Source organism: Podarcis gaigeae (assembly GCF_964106915.1).
Source record: "Podarcis gaigeae genome assembly, chromosome: Z".
NCBI classification, from domain to species: domain Eukaryota; kingdom Metazoa; phylum Chordata; class Lepidosauria; order Squamata; family Lacertidae; genus Podarcis; species Podarcis gaigeae.
Window position 1 is genome coordinate 42,566,764 of NC_139691.1, and position 27,632 is coordinate 42,594,395.

General features: G+C 42.5%; 1 long non-coding RNA gene across 2 annotated transcripts in view; it reads left to right on the forward strand.

The window, feature by feature from the left end:
* The first annotated feature begins 4,191 nt into the window (after positions 1-4,191).
* LOC310837027 overlaps positions 4,192-27,632 on the forward strand; it is a 244,651-nt gene continuing 221,210 nt past the window's right edge. For both annotated transcript variants that reach the window (XR_014560338.1, XR_014560339.1), the window contains exon 1: positions 4,192-4,952. This is a non-coding gene — a long non-coding RNA (uncharacterized lncRNA). The remainder of the gene's footprint in view (positions 4,953-27,632) is intronic.

The following is a 27,632-nucleotide window of genomic DNA, read 5'->3' on the forward strand; positions in this document are numbered from 1 at the left end:
TGCTGCACCAAGGATTCCTTGCCCGAGCTGCTTCAGGTCGTGGCGGATGTTCTCCTGGAGACACCTAGCTTGGTTGTCCTAGGGGATTTTAACATCCATGCCGACACAACCTTATAAGGCGCCGCTCGGGACTTCGTGGAAAGCATGGCCTCCATGGGGCTTTCCCTGAATAAGTTTGGCCCAACTCATAGCCACGGACATGCCTTAGACCTGGTGTTCACCTCTAGTGACATGGGTGATCTGACATTAAGTAAAGGTGAAACAAATGAAGTGCCATGGTCAGATCACTTCCTGGTGCAACTGAACTTCTCTGCGACCCTCCCCCTCTGCAGGGAGGAGGGACCGATCGGATGGTCCGCCCCCCCCACTTAATGGATCAAATGGTTTCCAGAGAGTGGTAGGGGATGTTTTATCCCATGTTGATGGCCTTTCAGCTGATTCCCTGGTGGCCTGCTGGAATGTGGAGTTAACCAGGGCTATTGACTGTCTGGCTCCGAAGCGCCCTCTCCAATGGCATGGAGCCCGGACAGCTCCGTGGTTTTCCCCAAAGCTGAGGGTGATGAAACAATCGCTGAGACGGCTAGACCGCCGGTGGTGGAAAACTCACTCTGAATCAGACTGGACATGGATCAGAGCTCAATGTTGAGCCTACCAAGTGGCAATGGCAACAGCGAAGAGGGCCTTCTTCGCCGCCTCCATTGCATCTGCAGAAAACAGCAGCAGGAGACTCTTTCAGGTGGTTCGTAATCTATCGGAACCACCTGTACCACCGGGGCCTGGTAGGGACCCCAAGATCTCCTGCAATGCTTTTGCAAGGTTTTTTGCAGATAAAGTCACTCAGATTCGGAAGGAGGTAGACTCCACTGTGGGAGCAGGGCCGGGGCAGGAGAGTGCTAGAGTCCTGTCTAGTCAGGTTGCGTGGGATCAATTCCAATCTGTTACTCCCGAGGATGTGGACAGGCTGCTTGGACGAGTGAAACCAACCACCTGTCTTCTTGATCCTTGCCCATCCTGGCTTATAAAAGCTAGCCAGGAAGGACTGGGTGATGGACTTCGCGGGGTGGTGAATGCTTCTCTCTGTGAGGGAGCCTTCCCAGACCCACTGAAAGAGGTGGTTAGCAAACTGCTTCTTAAAAAACCATCTTTAGATGCTGCCAATATGGCCAACTATCACTCAGTCTCAAATCTTCCATTCTTGGGCAAGGTGATTGAGCAGGTGGTTGCTGAACAACTGCAAGCACGCCTGGAGGATGCGGACCATTTGGATCCCTTCCAATCGGGATTCAGGCCTCACCATGGGACTGAAACTGCCTTGGTTGCGCTGGTCGATGATCTCCGGCAGGCTAGGGACAAAGGTGAGAGCTGTTTCCTAGTTCTGCTGGATCTCTCAGCGGCCTTTGACACCATCGACCATAACATCCTTCTGGACAGTCTAGAGGGGCTGGGAGCTGGGGGCACTGTTATACAGTAGTTCCGCTCCTTTCTCCTGGGCCGTGTCCAGAAAGTGGTGTTGGGGGATGAGTGTTCAGACCCCTGGGCTCTCACTTGTGGGGTGCCTGAGGGTTCCCTCCTCTCCCCCATGCTTTTTAATATCTATATGAAGCTGCTGGGAGAGATCATCAGGGGGTTTGGGCTGGGTGTTCATCAGTATGCAGATGATACCCAGCTCTACCTCTCTTTTAAATCAGAACCAGTGAAGGCGGTGAAGGTCCTGTGTGGGTGCCTGGAAGCAGTTGGAGGATGGATGGTGGCTAACAGATTAAGGTTGAATCCTGACAAGACTGAAGTACTGTTTTTGGGGGACAGGGGGCGGGCGGGTGTGGGGGACTCCCTGGTCCTGAATGGGGTAACTGTGCCCCTGAAGGACCAGTTGCGGAGCCTGGGAATCATTTTGGATTCACAGCTGTCCATGGAGGCACAGATTAATTCTGTGTCCAGGGCGGCTGTCTACCAGCTCCATCTGGTACGCAGTCTGAGACCCTACCTGCCTGCAGACTGTCTTGCCAGAATGGTGCATGCTCTAGTTATCTCCCGCTTGAATTACTGCAATGCACTCTACGTGGGGCTACCTTTGAAGGTGACCCGGAAACTGCAATTAATCCAGAATGTGGCAGCTAGACTGGTGACTGGGAGTGGCCGCTGGGACCACATAACACCAGTCCTGAGAGATCTGCATTGGCTCCCAGTACGTTTCCGAGCACAATTCAAAGTATTGGTGCTGACCTTTAAAGCCCTAAAAGGCCTCAGTCCTGTATACCTGAAGGAGCGTCTCCATCCCCATCATTCAGCCCGGACACTGAGATCTAGCGCCGAGGGCCTTCTGGCGGTTCCCTCATTGCGAGAAGTGAGGTTACAGGGAACCAGACAGAGGGCCTTCTCTGTAGTGGCGTCCACCCTGTGGAACGCCCTCCCTTCAGATGTGAAGGAAATAAGCAGCTATCTTCTTTTTAAAAGACATCTGAAGGCAGCCCTGTTTAGGGAAGTTGTTAATATTTAATGCTGTATTGTTTTTAACACTTGATTGGAAGCCGCCCAGAGTGGCTGGGGAAACTCAGCCAGATGGGCGGGGTATAAATAAATTATTATAGAACTTTCTTTATGTACGCTACAACAGCAGCAAGAATACTCATCACAAAGCATTGGAAGACACAATATCTACCCACCCTGGAAGAATGGCAGATGAAAGTGATAGACTATATGGAACTGGCGGAAATGACTGGCAGAATCCGAGACCAGGGAGAAGAGTCGGTGGAAGAAGATTGGAAGAAATTCAAAGACTATTTGCAGAAACATTGTAAAATTAATGAATGTTAAAATGATATCGGATTGAAATGAAGTGGCCTTAGCAACAAGGTTAATAAGAATATGTAAAAATGGATTGATAACGGATGAAAATATAAAGTTATAATATGTTAAGATATAGAATTAAGATAAAAACAAAGAGGGTGAGGATTTGCTGAATTAACCATGTGAACTGGAATACAAAAAAGGGAGGTGTGAGGAGGTCAGGGAAATAAGTAAATGAAATTTAAGATATGAAAAGATTGATTTCTTTTTAACTGTTTTCTATTTTTTTTCTATTTTGCCTTTTTTCTTTTTTTCTATGTATTTTTGTACTTTTTGTATTTTTCTTTCTTTCTTTTTTACTCTGTAACTTTTTGCTTTTTGTAAAACTTTAATAAATATCTTTTAATAAATAATAATAATAATAATAATAATAATAATAATAATAATAATAATTCAGTTCACATTTAAAGACAAGTTTACAAAATTTGCGTTTTCTAACAGCATGCAAACTGAAATACAGCTACCCTTTGGAATTCCCACTTCTCTGAATTTTGCAAAGCAGTTCTTCACACCATGAAGAACTGCCCTCCCTGCCCTCCTTGCTTGGGGTGCGGTTGGTTGGGTTTTCTTTTCTAGGGATACTTACCCTATCAAACCTTCACTTCTTCCCCGTACCATTTTGACCCAGGAGTCCTGGCCCAGGGATGACTTGTTAGTGAGGGGAAGCTAGTATGGGGTCTGGGATTCCCACCATTGAAGGGCTAGGGAGGAATGGCGGTAGGGATAGATATCACTATCAGCGAAGGGTTTTGAGATGCAGTGATGCTCAAACCCCTTCCAATCTACGCCCCATCCCAAGGGACGAGGGTAGGGTGAGCAGGGATTACCCACCTCCGTCATTGGTGTTGTGCAATGCCAGGTCCATAGGCAACAAAACCGCCACCATGCATAGCTTTTTTGTCTCGCAGGGGATTGACCTGGCTTGCATGATGGAGACCTAGATACGGGAAGGCGAAGTAGTCTCCCTACATGAGATAACACCCCCAGGTTTTTCTGTCCTCCATCAATCATGGACTGTGGGTCGGCGGGGAGGAGCAGCAATGTTACTGTCACCAATATGCTAATGACACTCAGCTCTATCTGCTAATGGATGGCCACACCGATTCGGCCCCGGACACACTGACCAGATGCTTGGAAGCTGTGGTTGGATGGTTTTGTGGGAGCCGATTGAAACTAAATCCTTTGAAGACAGAGGTCCTATGGCTAGGTCGGGATGGTATGGGGATGAGGGACCAACTCCCTTCTCTTGCGGGGGCCCAATTAGTGCCATTGCCTTCCGTTAAGAGTTTGGGTGTAATCCTTGATGTCTGCCTTTCCATGGAGGCTCAGGTTACAGCACAGTCAAGGCGACATTTTTCCACCTTTGCCGCATCAAGCAGTTGGTCCCTTACCTTTCCCGCCCCGACCTGGCCACAGTGATCCATGCGACGGTCACCTCCAGGCTTGACGACTGTAATTTGCTCTACGCGGGGCTGCCCTTGAAGCTGTCCCAGAAACTCCAGCAGGTGCAGAATCTGCAGCGAGGCTCCGCACGGGGTCTCTGCCATGGGAGCATATTCACCCAGTGGTTTTCCAGCTGCACTGGCTCCCGGTGGAGTACAGGGTCAGATTTAAGGTGATGGTTTTGACCTTTAAAGCCCTTCACGGCCTAGGACCCTCATACCTATGGGACTGCCTCTCCCAGTATGCCCCACAGAGGACCTTAAGGTCCATAAATACCAACACCCTAGAGGTCCCGGGCCCAAAGGAAGTTAATTAGCCTCAACCAGAGCCAGGGCCTTCTCAACACTGGCTCTGGCCTGGTGGAATACTCTGTCTCCTGAGACCAGGGCCCTGTGGGATCTGATTTATTTCCGCAGGGCCTGTAAGACAGAGTTGTTCTGCCTGGCCTTTGGCTGGAGTCAGTTTGATTCCCTCCCCCTCTTTCTTTTTTCCTTTCTCCTCCTGTGAGGAGGCTGCATTTTAACATTTTAATGTTGTATTTTAATCATTTTCTTAAGTTGTACTTGTTTTTCAACTTGTTTTTATTGTTGGTTGCTGGTCGCCCTGAGCCTGGCCTTGGCTGGGGAGGGCAGGGTATAAATAAAATTTATTATTATTATTAAGTAATTTGTTCAAGAATTCACACACAATGGGAAAAGTGTGCATGTAAATGCAGATGTTAGTGAAAATAACATACAGAAATAAATTACTGTGTGTCGTGGGAAATTGTTTTGCTAAAATGTGGATACAGTAGGCTCAACACTTGTTCAGTGGTTAGGTTTTGGAGGGTTGGGCCTAAAGCCAAAATTGTGTACTCCGAACAGCCCTGAAACTGCCCCTGTGTGGCCATCCTTACCTTTCCAAAGCCAACACACCATGTGGACCTTGCACCCCACGCAAGGCAGAGAGCTTTTAACCTCTCTGCCCTGCATGCCAAGCTCTGGGAGGCTCTCTTGTGGAAGCTCTCGTGGGGCCATCCAAGATCTCGTGGGAGCCTCTCGGAGCCCACGTGAAACCTTTCCAGAGCTCAGTAAGCAAGGCCGAGAGCTTAAAAGCTTGGAAAGAGCTTTTAAGCTCTCGGCCTTGTGTGCATTTAATTAGTGTGATGGCAACTAGCTGGTTGCCAAGCGCGAGAAGCTACAATTCTGCAAGTTAAATGCATGCAAGTTAGAAGCAAACTGTATTAGGGCGAAACTACAAATAAAAATATGTGTAGTAGGAGAAATCTGCACAAAATGTATGCATTTTCTTGATGGTTTTAATACAAAAGATGCAAACTGACATGAAAATATGAAGAACTGGAGACGAATAGAAAAATTAAAAACCAAGAGAAATCAAAATCGACATATTTGCCCATCTCTGTCTCAAGAATAAATTATCACCACCATAACCAACTGCTTGCTACTGAACCATTCATTTCATATATTTCAAATTTATTTAAGCCATTGATAAGCCATTGATATGAAAAATAAAAAAAATATTTTTTAAGAAAAACAAAAGAAAATTAAATATCAATTAAAACATCAGAATGAAAACATCGCATACAGTGTTTGATATACGGCACCCTTCCAATACTTAAAATACAATCCATTAAAAAATATGCCTGAGAGAATAACAATCTGTTAACCTGACACCTAAAAGATAATACTGTAGTTTGCACCCAGCTAGCCTCCCTAAGGAAGGAGCTTCGTAACTGGAACCCTGTTTTTTGCCATTTCCCTTGCATAAGGACAGGTGCTTTAATAAAGCTAAGAAGGAGGGATTATTTTTGTCCATGTCTAAGACCCTGTCACCTTTCAGCAGGGGGACTGCCCCAAATGTCACATCCTTCCAGAACCCATCTATTTTATTGCAGGGTTAAGAACTGCTGCAAAATCAGCAGCTGGTAGGCTAATCACTTTCTTCTACCTGCTTCCCTATTTTCCTGTGTTTGAAACTCTGACTATGCCATGCTGCAAATTTCAAACATTCCCACTGTTAATGGAAAGCATCTTGACAGTATTTTAATAGCAGGCATTTGCTGTCCTTTAAATGGCAGTGATGTGAGGCACTTGATAACATAAGTAATGCCCACCAAGCAACTAGATGGGACAAAGAAAACCAGAGAGTTTTAGATTTAACCTTCTGAAAATGTCAGGAAATGCTATAAAAAAATAGTTTCTCTACATAAAACATATCCTAATAAGCACACAACATTGCCTTATCATCCTAAAACATTAGAAAGTAATGACATCAGCTAATAAGAAATTTAAACAAGTTTCATCAAGTTTTTGGACATCAGCCGCCGATTTGCTTCTTGGCCTCTGATGTAGCCCCCACATTTCTTATGTGTATACATCCTGCATGCTGCCTCAGTGACTTGTTCCACACACCTCCCAATAGACTGAGCATGACAGGGCCACTGTGGAACATGCATGGTTTCATCAATTAACTTCTTTCACTGTAGTACGTTTACATGTCCAAAGAGATTCATATCAGTTAGTCTATCAGCTCCAATCGGGATAGAGCACTGGGGCTGATGGAAAGTGTATTCCCACGATGTACAGAAAGATCTCCCAATGTGTCATCTTAGCTCCCCAAGTCAACAATCTTTTGGACACCAGCTCTCCTCTCCTCATCTGACAGTGTCTGGGTTATCATTTCGCTGAATGCAAACCATGTTGAGCACTGTACAGTTGGCAAAACAGCATTCACTACAGCCTTCTTTTGCAGGCTAACTTGATACAGCTGAAACAACATGTGGCGTGGGCCTTCCATCAAAGGTAGTTTGATACTGAAGCAATAGAGATAGTGCACACAAATGATATATTCCACTATCAGTCTTAAGTTGTTAAGGGTTTTGCCTACAAGGCAATGTTTTGAAACCCTTAGGCAGCAAAGCCTGCTTGCTGTTGTTAACCACCTTGAATGGCTCACTTTCAAGAAGGGCCAAATCCGTGAGAGGTTTACCTCTACTTCTGGCTTGATCAGTAGACAGATCCTTTATGACGTTGTCATTCAGTGAAGTAAGAGGCTCTCCAACTGAGAGTTTGGTGAAGGAAGAAGGATCAGTTTCAAGTTCTGTAGTGCTGTCTAGCAGCTTGCCAATGTTATCTCTCTACTTGCTGTTAGACAAGGTCTTCCCTTCAAATGCTGTGATCAAGTGTCACGGGGTAACTCATTGGTGTGGAGAGCATAAATCAACCAGACCAAGCTTGACCTCCACCCAGTGCTTGGTACCACCCTCCCAGCCAGTGTTAACATTTGTAGAATCACCTCCAGTGGCCTGTAGGCTCTTATCAATGCCCTTCTTTTTCACGAAATCTATAACATTATTAGCAATAACTTCAGCTGACTTTTCTCTGCTTGAGCCTTTCTCCAGAGTAAAGCGGTAGAGATATCTTCCACCTGGCTCACTGCACAGAGAAGAATGCTGTTCTGTGATTATGCTGGGGAACTGTTGATTTCAGCATAACTTCAGTTGGATCTTCATGACCATCAGAGAAGATGCAGTCAGTTTCACCCTTCTGACAAAGATAATCAAATTCCTGGTCCAGGGATTTCGTAACATTTTCTTTGGCCCTCTTGACTTTATTGTGATCAACTACAAGGCCCTTGTCTTCTGCAGTGATCAAGCCAATAAAGCATCAATAAAGACAACAGTGGTGATGGCAGTTGTGGCATGCAGGCCAACACCATATCTGATGTTCTGTATAGCAACATTATGTATTTCTAATGTGTTGTACTCTATATTTTTATTAGAAGTGGAAGATGTGCTTGGTTTTCCTAATGTCAATTCATAACTTCCATAATTTCCATCTTTGGGACCGGCTATTTGCTCTTTATTTTCATCAGCAGAGAAAATTTGATGGCATTGAAGCATCCTGCTTACTTCTCTCCTTTAATTCAGCAAGGCTTCCTTTCTTGTCTTCTTGCTTCTCTTGCCTGACTTGTCTGTTACGCATATACAATACAACTGCAAGTACTTGGCAATCATTTTAAGTTATTTTAATGCAATTTTAAGCACAAAATGTTAAGCACATTTTAAGCACACACAAATTTTAGTAAGACAAATTTAAAATTATTGGATATTCCACAAAAACGCAAAGAAGTCAATATTTTAAGGTTGACAAATTCAACACACCCTACTAAGTTGTATCTGCAAAGAAAACAAATCTCTCTTCTGGCAGCACTTATGATGTCCTGTTCTTATGGTCAATTCAGCTAATTGGTGGCCATGAGAAAGACAGCCATGTCCGCTATGTGTGTATCTTCCTCTCATGCTGTCATGTACCTGACTTAGCCTAGGCTGGCTTTCAGAATGTCCAGTGCAAATGTGCCATCACTAATGTTTGACTGGGCTGGATTCAGTACATAGTGGTTAATATTAAAAATTAGTGGCATGGCTAAGATATTTTAAAAGAAGACTCCATGTAGATACAAAGTTGGTTAAATGACAGCTGTGATCAAACCCACCCTGCAGATCATGTAGGTGGCTTTTTAAAAAGTAGGTGGCATGTTTTGAATAGGTGCTGTATAAACAATGTCTGAGGATTACAGAAGAAACGAATGGAGCCAGCCATCTCTTTGTGAGGGGGAAGAGTTATATATCATCTCAAATAACTGTTAGAAGTTGCCTCCAGCAGCCAGATCTGTCTAGCAAAGACTTCAGAATAGATCTAATGGAAGCTTGTAGTTGCTCTCTATAATCTCTGGATAATCAGAGAGGACAAAAGGCCAACTATTTCTCCTGAGACATATGCATTTCCTAACTCAGGAATAAATCATTCTGAATAATAATGCAAAGTCATAAAATTGTAATCAGATTGGCGTCTTAACCAGAGTAGCAAGAGATGATATCTTACTCTACAGTGAAGTGCTAATCTTATGCACAATGAACTCAGATATCAGAAATTCATGGGAAATTTGAGAGATGATGAATTTTCTTTCCAAACAGGCTGTGGTAATTCAGAATTCCTGACAGTTTCCTTTCTGGTAGAAACACTTGCTTGACTTCACTGAGATGTCAGAGGCACAATTGTTCTGAAATGGTAAATGATCTTTCTTCCTTAAAATAATATATGGCTGAGCCTAAGTTTTGACACATAAATAACAACATTGGTGTGTGTGTGGGGGGCGGCAATATTAGGCTGTGACACTAAGTACCATTAGTTGCAAAGAATTTCAGTTGAAATCAAGAGGGCCTACTTTCAGCAACATTCATTAAGGGCTCATTCACACTAATTTTTTGACACAGTTTGGTCCTTTCTCAGTCTATGCCCAAACACTCTTTTCTTTTTGCCCCTCCATTTTCTCTGAGAAAACATACTCTTTAATACAGAACAAACAGCACATAGGTTTTTTTATGCAACTGACACTGACCATCAGGGATTAGGGTGCAAGAGATTGTCTTGCTTGCATTGGACCATGAGAACAAGATACAAAACAGCAAACAGTAGGGCCAGGGTGAAATATGCAAGTGTCACATTCAGAACTAGGAATACATTCTACAAACATAATTTTATTTGTATGCCGCCATTCCATAGTTCAAACCACACCCAAGGCGGCTTACAACATGAATAAACGCAACATAGCAAAAGTTGTCCTAAGCAATAAGTACAACATAAAAAACAACCAAATAGTGACACTGACACAAAACCCCATACATACGCTATATAAAAGAATATAGGTTTCACCCCTCTCCCCTGTAAGTGAAATGCCCCACGTGAAGGCTTCCCTGAGATGCTTCATGTCCCCTTTCCCTTGATGCAGAATGGAATATAGTCCCAAGTGAAACAAATGTTGCCAGAAACCGTTTTAACTGCATGTTTGTTTGAGGGTCACAGCCGTTAAATCCAGAAGACTGCTTCATGATGGATTACCCCAGGCAGCACTTTCCACAAAGGTTATACAGTACACATCATACATAGGTCAAAGATCATATAAGCCTAGTACTGCAACATTCCCATCAAAACATGTTTACTCTACCCAAAAGGTCATATTGGAAAGAAAAGGAAAGGAAAGAACAGCAATAGGAGCTGTGGGGCTCTCTGTGAGAAAATTAATCTGATGTTAAACAAATGAATAAGAATTAACCCAGAATTATGTGCATGCACACACATGTAGATCTTGGCAGAATTCTGTGACCAGAAAAACCTAATTCTGCAATTTGAATAAACTCTTAGTAATGGGCAAGTTTTGGCAGCTTTTTCAATTAGCATGACTTTGGAATAGGCTTCCAGAGCTATAGCTAATAATCTCCCTATACTGATACACATATCTGAAAGTACTGGAAAATACAATCCAAATGCCAAAGTTGACAGTGCTGGGCAATGCTTAATTAGAGAGTGGTCCCCATGTCCCAAACTTATCTAACAACGCAATAGCATTGCCTTGGCGTGTTGAGGATGGGGGGTTGAGGAAATGACTCATTCAAGAGGTGAAGGCATAATGAGATTATGTGTAAGCAGTGCAGCTATTTTTTCTGTTGTTCTAACTGCTAAGGTGAAACCTAAGGTGGCTAGAAACCTACCCACAGGGTAATTTAATGTACCCCTGGTGGGGGAACCAATTATTGTAGAATTATATGATGACATGCCCACAGAACAGATTGTTTTCTACATCTTGTATACTTAACAGAATGCAAAAGAGGACAGCCTACAAAAGGAGCAAGCAAAAACTGGAATAGTGTTGTTGTTGCTCCTCACCGTGTCAAGGATATTAATGTCCCATTGTAAACATCCCATGAGCCTGAGGAAATTCAGACACACACATGCAACTCCCCATTTACGTGGGGGTTATGCTCCAAGGCACTGCACATTTAAGTGAAATTGCGTAGAATGGGAACACTGTTTAAAAAGCCTGCAAGCATCCTCCAAACCTTTGCAAACCCTTTGAAAAACAAAAAACCCACCAAACTTCACCACAATCGCTCTCTCCAAACCTCCTTGCTCAAACTCTCCACAGGTCTCAAAGGTCAGTGAAAAGGTTTGTGGGATTGCACCTGCAAAGGCTCATGGGATTGCTATATTTTTGCCATTTTTGTAGTTTTGGCACACTTTTACGGCCATTTTTGCCCCTTTTTGTGCCACATCCGGGTTTGTGGCAATGCGTGTGTGTGCAGTTGTGCTTGCCTTGAATGCTTGTTAAATGGGGAGCTGCCTGTATTCATCTTTACCAAGGTCTAGTGAATTCTGCTGAAAAGATTGGCGATTGGCAGATGCAGGCCCCTGCTCAAATTTGCTCTCCTGGGAAGATGCCAGCCAGCTTTCTAGCTGCAAATGGGGAAGCAAAAGAGGTGTGGAAAAAAGGACCTGCTAGGAGAGTCTGTTAAAGAGGAGACTGAGAAGCTGGGCCCTCATTTCCCCCTCACCTCAGGTGGAAATCCAATAAAGGAATGAATGGATTGCATACTCCTCCTCTGGTATGGCTGGTTCACCTGAGTTACCTTTGTTGGCAAACATAAGATCTGTTGCTTGATACAAACCTTTCTATTTGTTGTACAGTTTCCATTGCTTCCTTTCTTCTCCCTTTCCCCTTTCCCTCTTCCTTTGTTCTTGGGAAGATGATTTTCCTAAAAAAAGGCCTCCTTTGAGGCACCCAAAAAAATTCTACGAGTTGTTTGTTTATCATTGGGCCAGGTACTATGTAGAATATCAAAGCTCCAGCTTTGCTAGTCTGCACTGCACAGTCTTCAACCTTGACCTAGAACGACAGCTCTTGCTAACAGGAAAGTGAGATAAATCACTCTCTAAGCAAACTAAATTGTGTATCTTTCCTGAGCAGAGATTTCGGTTACCAAAGCAAATATGGCAGCTTTATGTATTGCTGTTGGGACAAGATACTTAACTCCTTTCCGAAATTGGAGTTTTAGACTTTCTTTCAACTATAAAACTGATCGTATGCTCTTCCTGTTAACAATGTATATAGTCACAAAAAAGCACTACAGGAATTTTAAGCAACGTGTTTAAACAATTATTCTGCCAAAACACAAACAGTAGCTCCAAAGCATCACAAGAATAGGAGGTAGCCTATTCTTTTCTTTTTCTTTTTAGGTTTTCTTTTTAAGGTGTGGTTTTAATTCCTAGGCTTCCTATTTGAAGCAATCAGAACCGCTTAGAGCAAAAGCTGGAAATGTCCCAATTCCTGGCTGCTGAACTTTATAAGATTTGTTGATATAAGCATTAGCTTTTAGCTGTAGGGGTACAAATAATGCAAGGGTCCCTTGGTGGATAATAACATGTATAGACAAAAGCCTCTCAAGGATATGTGGAAATCATGTTGTTATTTTTTTTTTGCTTCCCTTGGGATTTCTCAGATGTTTCACTCAAACGGAAATCTCAAAAATCACTCTGAATTTCACTTCAGAGGAAAATTCAGTGGAAATGCTAGATGCAAGATAAGGCTGCTGCCTACAAAAGCTCACAACCAGATAAACATGTTTTGATGGCAGTTTTTAATGCTGCTGGTTCTACGCTGCAGCAAGCAATTCATTTTTCCCTCTGTCTTGATTGCACTCCTGTGATGGGAAATAGGCTTAGCTTTAACACCTGTAGGCAACAGAACTTGGTTTTAAGCACTCCGGACCATTCTACACCAAGATTAAACTCATCATTCTCCACTCCTGGGCCTATTTAGGACCGTAGTTAGCTATTTGTCATACACACATACCTAAAAGAACATATGGTAGTCAATGAATCTCAAAGAGGATATACCATGTCAAGGATCATCTTAACCCATCTGATTTATTAGTACAATATGAATGTGAAAAAACAGGGACAGAGAGCGAGAAGACAATGCAGAGAATGTGCACACCTGCTTTAACGCCTGCGAACAAGCATCTGATGTTGCAAGCATTGGTTGATGTATAATATTCTCTCTCTCTCTCTCTCTCTCTCTCTCTCTCTTTAAAGGAAAATGATTTCAATACAGTCCTTATTGCTGGTTTGGCAGAGCCTCTCTAGAACATTGTGTTAATGATTAATATGAAGTCAGTGGAATTCCACCGTTGCTGAGAGTCTTGTGCTCAAGAATGAACTGCATTGCTAAATCAGCAAAGACAGTTGTCAAGGTAACCTCTATGTAATCTATTTAACTGGCTCCCAAAACACCAATCAAGGTCAGATAACGCACTCAAGCACCATATGAACACACTCATACAGCATAAAGCTTTGTATCAAGACAGCAGGGAAGGAAAAACCTCATTAGAAAGGGGGGGGGAGAGAACACCTAAATTCAGTTTGGAAAAAGTGTTAATTGGGATTGCAGTGAACATGGTAAGGTAGGCATGCAATTCTTTGGAGCACGGTCTACAAAGAGAAATGTGGTGGTGGGAAATTTGGTCCAGATGTGAAGGAAATCTCCGTCCAACCCACTCTCCCTATTTCTTTTTTCTTTTTTAATGCAAGCATTGGTAAATTATTCATTTTGCTTATTGTTTTATTAATGCCCAGGCTTGTATTTACATTCTAATACACAATAGTGGCTTGGTCTTGTTTCGCAAACGACTTCTGTACTACCTAATTGCTGTCTCTTTGGGCAATGGGATTCCAGTTGTAGCATCTAACTACCAACAATCCCCCACTCTGCTGCTCTGCCCCCCCCCCAAGCTGGTACTTAAGAGGATGCTCATGTCCCTGGACCTTCTACAACAGGATGGTTGATCACTGTCCATTGTGGTTGCTGGCAAAAGGCACAATCCAGCTGGATTTTCAATCCTAATTATCATCTTGATTTTCCAAGTGATGTCCCCTGGATTATTTACTGCCATCACACAGGAGTTCTGACACACTTTAACAAGGCCTGACAAGAGTCACTGGGGTCTAAACTGATTTTTTATTCTAACAGTTGTGGTGCATAAAAATTAGCATCTTTCCGCCGAGTGAAATTTATTGTTATGCCTACTTTAGAACAGCAATAATAAGCAGAGCATCACTTAAAAGATTGGGGTTGAATTATTTTTGTTTCTATACGCTCTGATGAAACATCAGAGATAGCCACAAAAAGGGGGAGATGCAGCCAGGAAATAGAGGTATTTTCTCTAATAGGTAACTGTGCTAAGAAAGAAAATTCTCTGAAATTGGTGGCCTTACATAGCACAACCCCAGCTTGGAAGACAGGCTGGGCTGATGTCTGCTTGATACAGTCCATACAGTCCATATCTGGATTGTGCCACTTAAGGATACAGGAAAATATGGCTGGGCATTGTGACTCTTCCTTGTAATGTCTCGCAGGAACACAATACGTGCTATGTGATGTCCAGTTCTGATGCCAATTGACAATGACAGAGAAGTGGAAAACAGAAATTCTTACTGTGAGTTTCTATTCCCAGGGTTCCTGGAGGGCAGTTTCAAGACTGGTATGGCACCTGCTACCAGGTAGTTGGACACTAATTAGAATAGATTATCCTACCCATGGGAGGGGCCATCACCAGACAGGCTGGCTGGCAGAGCAAGGATGATCCCTCAACTCCATGAATACGCCATCCACGTAGCAGGACACCAGGACAGGCAGGCCCCTGCTCTGATGCAGATATATACTTAGGACAGAGAAAAGCGCCCAGAGGGCAAACAGAGAACATCCATAGCAAAATGAAGAACAGTAACAGCACAAAGGGAGCAGGATGTTTTGGCAGGACTTCCCCCAATAGACACTATCCCCATGCAACCATGGCTGACAAAACGCCCATCAGCTGTGACTAAATGCCTGGACACTACCATCCAGGAACCCTGCGAGCAGAAATTCATGGTAAAAATGTCTATGTCTATAAAATGTCTATGTCAAAAAATGTTTTCCCCAGGGGTCCTGGAAAACCAGGGAAGCGATTCACCAAAGGCAGATTCCACAATGGACCTCTTTGATGAATCTTCTGAACAACGCAAAGTCCCCTTTCCAGTTCAAAATACGGATCAAGGCTGTTACCTGCCACCTGATTGTACTGGTGCTCCAAACCAGCCTGAAGAAACCCCAACACATCTGCCCTCTCCCTGGCTGAGGAATCCTTCCCAATTAGGCAGGCATCAATCCAAGAAAACTCATATTCGTAGTCTTTAGGTGACACCAAGAGAGCCTCCAGCACTGCCCCTGATCCTCACAGTTCCACTAGCCAGGACCACACAGCCACAATTGTTGGAACAGCTCCAGACATGGGTGAAAAATGGATTCCCGCTGCAACATGTCTTCCTGCAGATGCCATGATGTTGCTGTGGAGAGAAGAAGAAAGCCTGGAAACCATAGCCACTGCACCCAGTGCTTTTGCCCCTAACAGTTGGAGCCTTCTGCAGGAGCAAGCTGAACAGAGAGAAAATATATAGGGGCCCTCAAGACCATTCCTCTGTCAGGGTGTCCATTCCTGGCCCATAGCTAACTCCCCTGAGCTGAATCAATTTCATAACCAAAATCTCACTCCCATTGGTGCTTTATTGAATCCAGAGTGCCTCCAAAAGAACAGATTTTTGTACATCTTAGATGTCAGACCTTTCCCTAAAGCCTTTCCAGACATTAATAATTTCTTGAAGGAGGATAATTGTCTGGTAGCTGCTTCTTTTGTAGATGAGTTTGCTTTAAAAAAAAGACGTTTGAAGCTGTTGAATTACTGTAGTAGCCATGGCATGTGTGTATTATCTAGCTTAGTTTGAATTTCAGTTACAGTCAATGAATTGCCCTTGTAAAAATAATGCAATCAACCCTCCACCCAGCTATATCATATGTATGGTAAGTATTATTAAAAAAAGAAAGCAGGTAGGCGGCTAGGGGGGTTAATAGTGACAGGGCAGGTGACAACACTCCTGATTTTTCTGCCCAGGCACTGAACCTATTTTGCACTTTTAAAACAATCCCAATATTGGAATTTCATCAATTATTTCCATTTCCATATACCATCTTCTAAAATAGAAACAGCACTATATCTAACAATGTATCTAAGAGAATAAAGTTATAAGGTGGGGAGCCCCCAACGCCACTCAGCAAAGCAGAGGCATAGCAACCTATCCTACAGTAGGTATTTTACAATTGAATATAAAAGAGCTTAAGACCTCTTTTTCAATTGGTCTTGGTGAGGAACTGGGAATTAAATGTGAAGCCCTAGGAAATTAGCAGTGATTTGTCCTGGTTCCTTGCCAAACTCTTGGAGGGGGTGCCACTCAGTTGGTGCTTATATACATGCATGGTGGGAGCGTCCCATTGTACAGGAGTTTTGGTTGTCAGTATTTGCTGAAATAAAATGACAAAGCAACTAGAAAAAATCACACCATAGTTTTACCACAGGAAGAGTTAGACCATCTATCTAGTATCTTTGGGATATATAGAAGTATATAAAGAAGGGTAAAAAGCAGAAAATTCTTGACAGATTTCCTCAGTTGGAAATGTTTTGGTCCCACCCTCCTTGATTTTCCACCATTCACATTTGCTAGCTAACACCATAGAGTTCTTGCCACTGAATTTATAATAGCACTGTTTGAGGTACCAAAAGTTGACCAAAGTTTGATTGATTTCAAGAAGATATACTTTGCTTTTTTTCCCCTTTCCCCCCTTCCCCCTTTTTTTGAGCTGGAGTTAAGCCAGAGAGCCCCTCATTTCACCTTTCTGAAATATAAGGTGATTTCAGTTAAAAGAAATAAAATGATACAGGAACAAAAAGAAGGAAAATTGAGAGGGAGAAAAAGCAACAACAAAGATACATATAAAAGTGAAGCTTTGCAAAAAAAGGGGGGCGATATACAGTATTCCCATACATTCTTGTATAAATTGGTATAGTGTTATTGTCCTAGTGCTTATGTAAATGCAATTAGCCTACTATATTTTGTACATTCCAAATGTTATATTTACCCATACAGAGTCTGTGCCTGTAAGCAGTCCGCACATAAATTGCCAGTGATGTCATATCATCAGTCCATTGATTAAAGGGTATCATATATTTATTTTCCCAATTCCTCAATATCAATCTCTTGGCCATTAGGGCATGAAAAATCCATTTCTGTTGTCCTGTTGATAATTTCCATACTGCAAGTATATAATTCAATAAAATATTTTCCATTGAAAGATTTAACTTTTTCTGCACAGTCAAAGTTACACAGTCCAGCGCATTCTCCTAAAACTTGTTAAGTAAAGAACACTGTACAAATATGTGTTTCAAAGAGGCATTGTCCTTGCCACATTTCCAGCACTGAGTTATCTTAGCTAACCCTTTTTTATACAACCGAAAAGGAGTCCAATAAACTCTAATTGCTGGCTTTTTATTTTTGAATGAGTTGTCCAATTGCTCCAATATCTCAGGTATCTCAGAAGCTGAAAGGGCTGATAGCCCAAACACACTTCTTAGGAGATGTTGTAATTGAAGATATTGCTATTGGGCTGCATCTGATAGATGATGTTTTTGTATCAAAATAGTAAAAGTATAAAATTCATCTTTCCCATCTGTCAGTTGGTCCAATGTCAATACACCTGCTTCCATCCATTTTTTTTTTCCATATAACCATCTATTTAAAAATTATTAGTGTGGGGTTTTGCCACAGAGTAAGTTTAAAGGTAAAGGTAAAGGGACCCCTGACTATTAGGTCCAGTTGTGACCAACTCTGGGGTTGCGGCGCTCATCTCACTTTACTGGCCGAGGGAGCCGGCGTACAGCTTCCGGGTCATGTGGCCAGCATGACTAAGCCGCTTCTGGCGAACCAGAGCAGCGCACGGAAACGCTGTTTACCTTCCCACTGGAGTGGTACCTATTTATCTACTTGCACTTTGATGTGTTTTCGAACTGCTAGGTTGGCAGGAGCAGGGACCAAGCAACGGGAGCTCACCCTGTTGCGGGGATTCGAACCGCCGACCTTCTGATCAGCAAGTCCTAGGCTCTGTAGTTTAACCCACAGCGCCACCCACGTCCCTAGAGTAAGTTTAGCATGTGAAAATGGATCAAATTTGTTTTTATTACCCATTATGTTCCATATTCTTCTAAGTGATTTAATTGTTTCCAGAGTCACCTGAGATTTAAAATATATTTTTATTCTAGTATTGTCCAACCAACCAAATGTGCTATGTACATATAGTTTAGGGTTGCCCACATTGGAAAATTAGGGCCAACACATGGGATTCCAATATTTAGTATTTGACAGTAGGTAAGCATAGTGATATAATTCCAAATTTGGGATTCTGAAATCACCTTCTTTAATTTTTAACTGCATTTTCTGCAAGGATATTCTTGATGTTGCTGAGTCCCAAAGGCATTTCCTCAGCAATAAGTTTATATTTTGAAAATATTATCCAGAGGAAGTCCTCTCAGGATATAAGTGAATCTGGGAATAATATCCAGCATTCACCTTTCCCCAGAGGGTAAAGTTCCATGACTCCCTCCTATTAGTACCTGAAGAAACCTCTTTTATTAATTTACTCATATTAACTGTAACTAACTGTGTTATATCTCTTGGTATTAACATACCTAGATATTTAATAGATTTGGAACAAACACGAAATTGATATTCCTTGAATGAATGTGTAAACAAATTTTGACCTATTGGCATCAATTCTGATTTGGACTAATTAACAGAATAACCTGATATTTTACCAAAAGATTCTATCATTTGCAGCAAGATGGGTATACTAGTCTGAGGTTCAGAAATAAGAGAATATACTTCATGTATTTTATATTTGATCAACTTGTGCATTTTCTTAGATCAAGTCCTCATATATAATTCCACTAAATCTTAATTTCAAGATCTAATTTTCCAATGGTTGGAAGTATCTGTAGGTAAGCCTTTTGTTTAATATAAATACCATGAGTGGTGGCCTTCATTGCCCCCCAAATGAGAGCTGAACTGGCCTCCTCATTATTGTTTTCTTTAAAGTAGTTTTAAAGAGCTTCTTGAATTTTCTCTCTGACTCACTTGTTATTTATTACCACTGGACTAAAAGGCCACAAAAAGGAAACAGGAGACCTACTACACAAATTCAGAATAGTCTCCACCAAAGCATAGTCAATGATGTTTATATTTCCAGTATTAATAGACAGGATCGAGAACCATATTTAGCAGAGAAACAAATATTTCCTATATGTTTTTCGCTTCATATGCCTTGAAGCCCCCACTCCTGAAATAATTGAAGTGAGTGACGCTGATTTCTCGGGGTGTTTTGGTCATTGCCCTTAAGAGCTGCTTTCACATATTTATTATCTTGCAACTCTTCCAAGGAGACTCCCCTTACCTAAGATTAGCTCACTTCTAGCAAAAGAAAAAAAACCTTTTTTTTTATTAAATCAAATTGCTTTGCCGCAGGTGCATATACAGAACCCAAACCATCCTGCCCTTGTCTCAAGTTCCATTGCTGTCCCCTGCCCACCCCTCTGTATGTTCTCTCTAACAGAAGTTCACTATGTATGAGATTACCTTATCTGTGTGACACTGACCCTGACTTTGGAATCTTGCCCCCCAAAGGGACAACTGGTGTCAATATTGAACACTTTTCAGTACCAAGCTACAATTTATTTGCCCAGGCATTTTAAATTGTTATGTTGCTTTCATCCTGCTCTGTAGTTTCTGGACTTCTTTTCTTTTATGTTTGTTTGTTATGAATATCCTTGTATTCATATAGGACTAATTTTATGCATGCTTGTTGTGCAGTGCCCTAGAATTCTCCAGACAAAAATATTTTAGAAATATTTCAAGCAACTAAATGTTACAAAGGGAAATGTGTGTGGTGCAGTAGCAGTACTATGTTTCTATTAATACACTGTTAATATGTGGGTGGTAATAATTTTTTGGGAAATCAAGATCTCTCATTACAGAGAGATTAATTTTTAAAAAACAACAACACCAATTATTTAAAGCATTTATTTTCTGATTTCCCCAAAAAAGTTCAAAGTACTGTATACTTCTTGTGCCATAGAACACACACTCAAAAAGACTATGTGGAACATTGCCTACGTGTCATGCAAACATGAAAATATACTGTCATTGCCAACTCTCATCAGTCCAAAAAACCAGGAGAGCACCAGGTTAGTGAAAGCTGGCCCATGTGCAATGAATTTCGTTTCCTAGGGAGTGGTTTGCATCACCAAGCAGCACAGTTTGGAGGTAAGGGGGACACTACCACTATCCCAAACGAACAGGCCTCTTTAGTTTCCAAATTTGTTTCTCATCCTCTTCTTTTCAGTTCAGGGTGCCACTCTAACAGGGTGTGAGGTGGACTAGGCTGAGAATGGACTAGTGACTTTGATTTAGGCTGAGAATGGACTAGTGACTTTGATTTAGCACTTCCTATTCCAAGTCTAGGGACGCAGGTGGCGCTGTGGGTTAAAGCCTCAGCGCCTAGGACTTGCCGATCGAAAGGTCGGCGGTTCGAATCCCTGCGGCGGGGTGCGCTCCCGCTGCTCGGTCCCAGCGCCTGCCAACCTAGCAGTTCGAAAGCACCTCCGGGTGCAAGTAGATAAATAGGGACCGCTTTCTAGCGGGAAGGTAAACGGCGTTTCCGTGTGCAGCTCTGGCTCGCCAGAGCAGCGATGTCACGCTGGCCACGTGACCCGGAAGTGTCTCCGGACAGCGCTGGCCCCTGGCCTCTTGAGTGAGATGGGCGCACAACCCCAGAGTCTGTCAAGACTGGCCCGTATGGGCAGGGGTACCTTTACCTTTACCTTTATTCCAAGTCTGACACTCTAGCCCAGGGGTTCTCATACTTGGGTCTCCTGCTGTTTTTGGACTACAACTCCCATCATCCCTAGCTAGCAGGTCCAGTGTTCAGGGATGATGGGAAATGCAGTCCAAAAACAGCTGGAGGCCCAAGTTTGGGAAACCCTCTCTAGCCCCTTCTCTCCAAACTTAGTGACTTCCAGATGTTTTGGACATGCTATCTGGGGCTGATGGGAATTGTAGTCTAAAACATCTGGAAGATACCAGATTGGGAAAAGTTGCCCTGGCCATCTTACTACACTGCCATGATAAGACCAAAGCATAACACTGATGCGCAGTGAAATAGCTTATGTCTTCTAACTGCAACACATTTAATGCCAAACCACCATAGAGGTAGCACGACTTTTTCAGCAGCAAGCCCAGCAGTAAACCAGTGGCAAAGATAACGTTTTTCTTTCCAATGGAGTAGCTGATAATGCATTGTAAGATGATTCCAATCTACAACAAAATGGCCAGGAAGATTTGTTCAGAGGCTCCTAAAAACTTATCTCCCCTATCTATGCTTTTCAGGATCGCCTGCAGCCAGTCTAAGAAATGTTACATTTAGAGTTTGCAAGCCTGGGCATGGTGGTTGCTACCTGAGAGACAAGGGAGGCAAATCCCTCAGCAGACACGTCTCATGTCTTATCCCGGTGTGCAGAAGCGGTATTTGTGTGAGTTACCACTTAATGATGCCTGCAGATTAGCCTGGGCCAGGCTGAGTACACCTCCAAGCAAGAAAGGGGCTACTTACTGCAAAACAGACTGACAGAATCTTCTATTTCCAAACACATTCCACATTTTAAAATGATGGCCCCGCCCCTCCTACAGATAACAGCTTCAAGATCTCTTTTCTTTGAAAGCATTTGATCTCACCACAGTTGATGTTTCAGCCATGGTAACTGTTGGGATCTCTTTCTAATGCCTGTTGCCTTTTCTCCCCCTGATTGATTTGGAAACGAGCCAAACTCTGTGGAATAGTATCAAATTCACCCCGTTCCCTTTGCTTCTGACCCATTCTGGCTGCCTTTAAATTCTAAAACTAGCAAGGACACTGCCCTGATGAGCAAAGGCAAACAAGCAAATCTAATTATGTGTTATCCCTTGGCAAGTGGAGATGGGGGAGGGGGTGGTTTGGATAGGGATTTAGGTCAATCCATAATATATGCTGCAAATGTGTGTGGAAATTACAGCAGCACAGGCCTCTTTATATTATATTCCAACGTGTTTAAGGCAGACGACAAAAAACAAACCTTGTAATTGCAGCTTGCTTGCTCCATGAGGTCCAGGTAAGACCTAGAGCGGCAGGCAGCCAGGTAGAAAGGGAAGATAAGAAAGTTGGAAAAATATGAAACGACACAAAGGTTTGTAACCACAGGAGGACAGGTGGGAAAGTGTCCCATTGATGTCAATGAGACAGTTCTTCCCATTGCAAATAACAGCCCACGCCCAATCTGGACTGAGACTGCACCAAGGAGGATCCCGATCTGGTATAAAAGGAAACTTCTTGGCAGAATTAGACTGAACCTTGCATTGTATAAATACAGTGGTACTTTGGGTTACAGATGCTTCAGGTTACAGACTCCACTAACCCAGAAATAGTACCTAGGGTTAAGAACTTTGCTTCAGGATGAGAACAGAAATCGTGCTCCAGTGGTGCGGTGGCAGCGGTAAAGTAGTGCTTCAGGTTAAGAACAGTTTCAGGTTAAGAACGAATTGGAACGAATCTGGAACGAATTAAGTACTTCACCTGAGGTACCACTGTATACGTTTGTAGGGACGTTAACAGAAACTATATAAGAAATATGTAACTGTGCAGTATAAGATAATCAACAGATAAAGTACAGCAAGACTAATTGGAAGTCATTTTTAATTTCTTGTTTTACAAGTTTTACAATCGTTCACATCATTGGGAGTACAAAGGATGTTAGTTATAAGAATTGTGTTGTTTCATATATTGCTACTGTCTGTTTGTCAATTTATAGTTTGTTCATTTGATTGTATGTATGTTTGTTTGTTTGTTTGCTTGCTTGCTTGCTTTCCTGGCATAGAACAATAAAGATATATATTTAAGAGGCGGATCCCGATCTGGAAAGATTTACACATGCCTATGTGTTATGTCTTTTGTTTAACCAATTCTGGCAGTCACTTCCACATTACATTACATGAGGAGCTGCCTTTAAAGACGACGCAGAAATGCATACAAAGAAAAGCAGTGGCTGTCAGACTGTTTCCAAAACCAGATCGACACATTGCTACTTACCAGTAAAGACCTAAATTGTTTTTAGACACAGGTTCTTGAAGGAATGCCTGCTCCTGCACCAACCTGCCTGTTTACCTCAACTGATGATGTTTCTCTAAGTGTTCCTGCTACCAGATAGGGGGGCAATTTTAGCTGTGATGCCCTATTTGGGGTACCTCCTCCCACAAGGAGCTTTGACCAGCACCCTTGGCCCTTGTTTGGAAGCTGCTGCAGGAGAGGAACTCTGATCATCGGAGGGGTGTTTCTAGGACTATGGTGAAACTGTGAGGCTCCCTTGCTATTTTTGCTACTGCGTGTTGTTTAAATAATACTGCTATATTTATTGTATTGTACAGTATTACAATATTGCTACATTTATTGTATTGCTTTGAACTGTGTGCCATTATATTTTTGTTTTGCTGTTACTATGTTATTGTTTTGCTATGTTATTATGAAATTGTTGTTACAGTGTTTGTTTGAAATGCATCTCTGTTTCTTTGTTGTAAGCCGCTTCGAGCACTTTTTCTGGGTGTGTGGAAAACTGGCATACAAATAAAATGAACGAATGAATGTTTTGTTGTCATTTAGGTGCCCGGCAAAGCCTCCCTTGCCCCCAACAGCGTCGTTGGCTGTTTTGGCTGATTTTAAACTGAACTCTGTCTTGTGCCATCTTGTAGTCTTAGTATATGTGTTTTATTAGCATTGTGGAGAGGGCTTGTCCATATTTTGGTTTGCCACTTGCCTAGAAAGCATGGATTCAAGTGGCTTTCCACTTGCACTGTGCTTTATAGGTTCTCTGTTTGCCCTGCCATTTACTCTGGGACAGCTCAATCTTTGGTGCTGAATCAGATCAAACATTAGTCTGCAGAAAACCTGACTGCTCCGATTCAGCAGTAAAGATTGGTTTTCCCAGGGGAAGGCAGCAGGACAAGCAGAAGTCCGGATGAGCCCTAAGATTCAACTCTTTACCCAGCTGCTCTCTCTAATCTATCAGTCCCTTTGGGGCTCATGGGGGATATCTCTATAGCACATGGCTCCATGTTTCTCTATGCCTACAGAAATGAAACATTGCAATTACAGTACTTATATTTCTATATTGTGCCTTACAATAGATGGTATGGTGGATGTGTGTGGATTATTTATTATTTAAGGTTTCAAATTCATCCTTCTCATGATGATTTTCTAGGTACATGTAGTAGGGTTTGATGCGGGTTTAATGCAGCTTCAGTTTCAGCAGTGAAGTAGCTCAGACTGAGAACCTAAACTATTTTTTATATAGTTTTTAATTCTATAAATGTTTAATTGTTCTTAATGATTTTTTAAAAAATGTTTTATCCGTAAGCTGCTTTGAGTCCCTATCGGGGGTGGGAGGGAAGAGTTGTTACTGGCATCTGTCTGCCTCAGGAGAGACACTTGAAGATTGCACCTTCAGCAGTGAAGTCAAAGCAAGTGGAGTCACACTACCTGCTGTGGCTGTGGAGACCAATACAGGAGAGACATGTTTTGTGGCAGCTGAGGCAGATGAAGGTGTCTGGTGTTGCTGCTTACAAGTGCACCATGGCATTTATTCTCTCTGTGCTCCTCCCTGCGGACATTCCTCCTCTGGTCACTACTGTAAATGAATGACCTACTGATTGTCTCCAGGCACTGCAGTTGTCTGCAAGGCGTTCCCACACAAGACAGCCTTCATGTCACATTTGCAGACATCTTTGTAATGCAGAGCTGGTCTGCCAACAAGCCTAGTACCTGAAAGCAACTCCCCATACAGCATGTCCTTGAGGATCTTGCCATCTTCTGGGTACATGACCAAGCCAGTGTAGACGTCGCTGAGACCGAAGTGCAAATGTGTTGGGAATGTGGGCTTGGGAGAAGCAAATCTTTTGTCTGAGACTCTGTCCTGCCATGTGATGTTCCTGTTTTATCTGTAAGCTGATTTGAGTCCCTGCCAGGGAAAAAGGTGGGATATAAATGAATATAACAATAATAATATAGGAGCTGGGTTCCATTACTTCCTGGCTTCCAGCCAGGCCGTAATTTGGGCAGGTGCTTCCAGATTGGAAGTCCTCCTAATAATTTGTATCATTCAGAACTGCCTAGGGTAGTCCGCTACTGCCTTGCCAAGGGATTGAATATTGAAGACTGGTTAGTAATTTTCCAGTTGCAAAGGATCTAAGTCTGGCTTGCTTAGGTGTGGTCTTACCACCCCACTCTCTCAAGGGGGCATTAACAACCTTGAAGGTCCACATTCCTAGCCCAGCCCAGCCCAAATTTCGCTAGTCAGGAAAGGAAAAGATGAAAGGAACAAGCAGTAGGCCTTACACCTTCAAGCGGACTGTTCATATCCCTTTGGGGTCAAATTTGCTTCTCAACCACAGTGACTAAAAATATTATTGGGATGCCAACTTCTGATTCAGTGACCAGATTTTGCTTTGTGTTTCGCCCTGTTAAAATGTTATTTTGGAAATGGTGGACATTATATTTGTCTATTTACAGGACTCGCACTCTTCCTTTTGGAAATGCAAATGCAAAAGATGAGGCCTGCTTTATCTCTGCAGGAATTACATTCCATAATTGTGGAGCCATTGCTGAGGAAGCCCTGCTGAACTGAAGAAGCTCCTATGAGCAGAGTAGGCCAGTCTATTAGGGGAAGTCAGGCTCTGGACTACCAACCACATTCTGCCCTCGTCCAGTCCCCACCTGGTTGCCTTCTTACTTACAAACAGTCCTGGAATTTCTACTAGCTGTTCTCTTATTCCTTAGCCTTTGTGTGGCTCTTTTAGAGAGAAGGGAGCATGGGGACAGGGCTAGGATGAGTTGGCTCTTCCTGTCATAGGCTCTGCCTTGATCCAGTAGCATAACATGGGTTGCTAGTGCCTGGGACAAGACAAGTATCCTCAGGCCCACCACCAATAAGCTGGAACGAACAGGCAATAGCTCAGTGACCTACTTGAGTGGCAGCCACGGTGCCCCATTAGCGTTGAGCACCCCTGAGAATTTTGTGCCCATGTCAACTTTCCCTTTGGCCCCACCCATCCGACACCACTGCCTTGATCTACTGTTTGGGCTACCTGAATTCCATCCCACCAGTCTCGATGGGCACCTACCACCACTGCCTCAGGGCTAGATCTTTAAGATACAGGAAGGGTTACTTAGGTGAAGGTGGATTTTGTATATATTGGGTAAGCTCAGGTGAGCTTCTTTCCATTGTTAAAATATTCTCTCTCTCTCTCTCTCTCTCTCTCTCTCTCTCTCTCATTTTTATTAAATATTCTGTTTCACAATTTAGAATACTCATTTAAACACCCTTAAAATATCAATGACTTCCCCTCTTCTCTTTCCATGGTTCATTTTGCATATCATAAATCCCTGCATATTTTACATAAACTAAACCATTCAGTATTCCATTATTACATCCATCAAAACTTATTTACACTGTTGAATTTATCTTAATGCTGCCAACGTCAATTTCCCCCCATATATTCAATAAATGTTTTCCACTCTTCTCTAAACGTATGTTCTTCTTGTTCTCTTATTCTATATGTTAGGTCCACAAGCTGCGCATATTCCATCAGCTTAAGTTGCCATAAAATAATCTGATTTTCTTGACGGGAAGATGGAATGAATATATTAATTCCCTTTCATTTTTCATTATGTTTTCAGGATCTACCTTATATTGGTCACTGTAATGTGTGTGTGTGTGTGTGTGTGTGTGTGATGTGTGTGTGTATACAGCTTTTAATACTGAATTTAAAAATGCTGCAACCCACCTGGGACCTGATGGTGAAGAACGGGTAATAAACTCAATAGTGCTTATGATGCTACAACTGGTTTATCAGATGGTTTTAGCCATTCAGGCATTTGCCAGTTAAATAGAATATGTCTTTGAGTGTATCTACACTTTGCTTTCCCATTGGCTGTTTCATGTGGGATAATAAAGAGCACTTATCAGCTGGGGGAACCAGCCCCAGGCTGGAGATCATAACTGAAGCTGATCCCATATGACGCGTCAAAAATGGAATAAGCTAATTTGTCACTGTTTTGTTATGACTGGCATGTATGTGTTTAAAATGAAACTTAATTTAAATCCAATTTGTAGCATCTCTGTGGGTGGGACTATGGGATAGATTAGTTCAACACTACGCTGTGGTTGGAACCAAACACTTGATGGCAAGGCTGCTGTTGGAAATTGGACTTGATATTTACCAACAGAAAGTTCATGGGTTTTTCTTTTTTAAAAAAACAACAACCCCACATTATTAAATATTGTATCCGCCACCATCAATATTATTATTTCTGCACAATTCCCCAACACACACACCCCCAACAACCAACTACAACACAGGCGCTGCCTAAGTCATCTGTTGTTCTGGAAATGGAAATTCAGTCATGGTGGCATCAAGTGATAAAAGAAGCTTTTTTATCGAGACATTTGT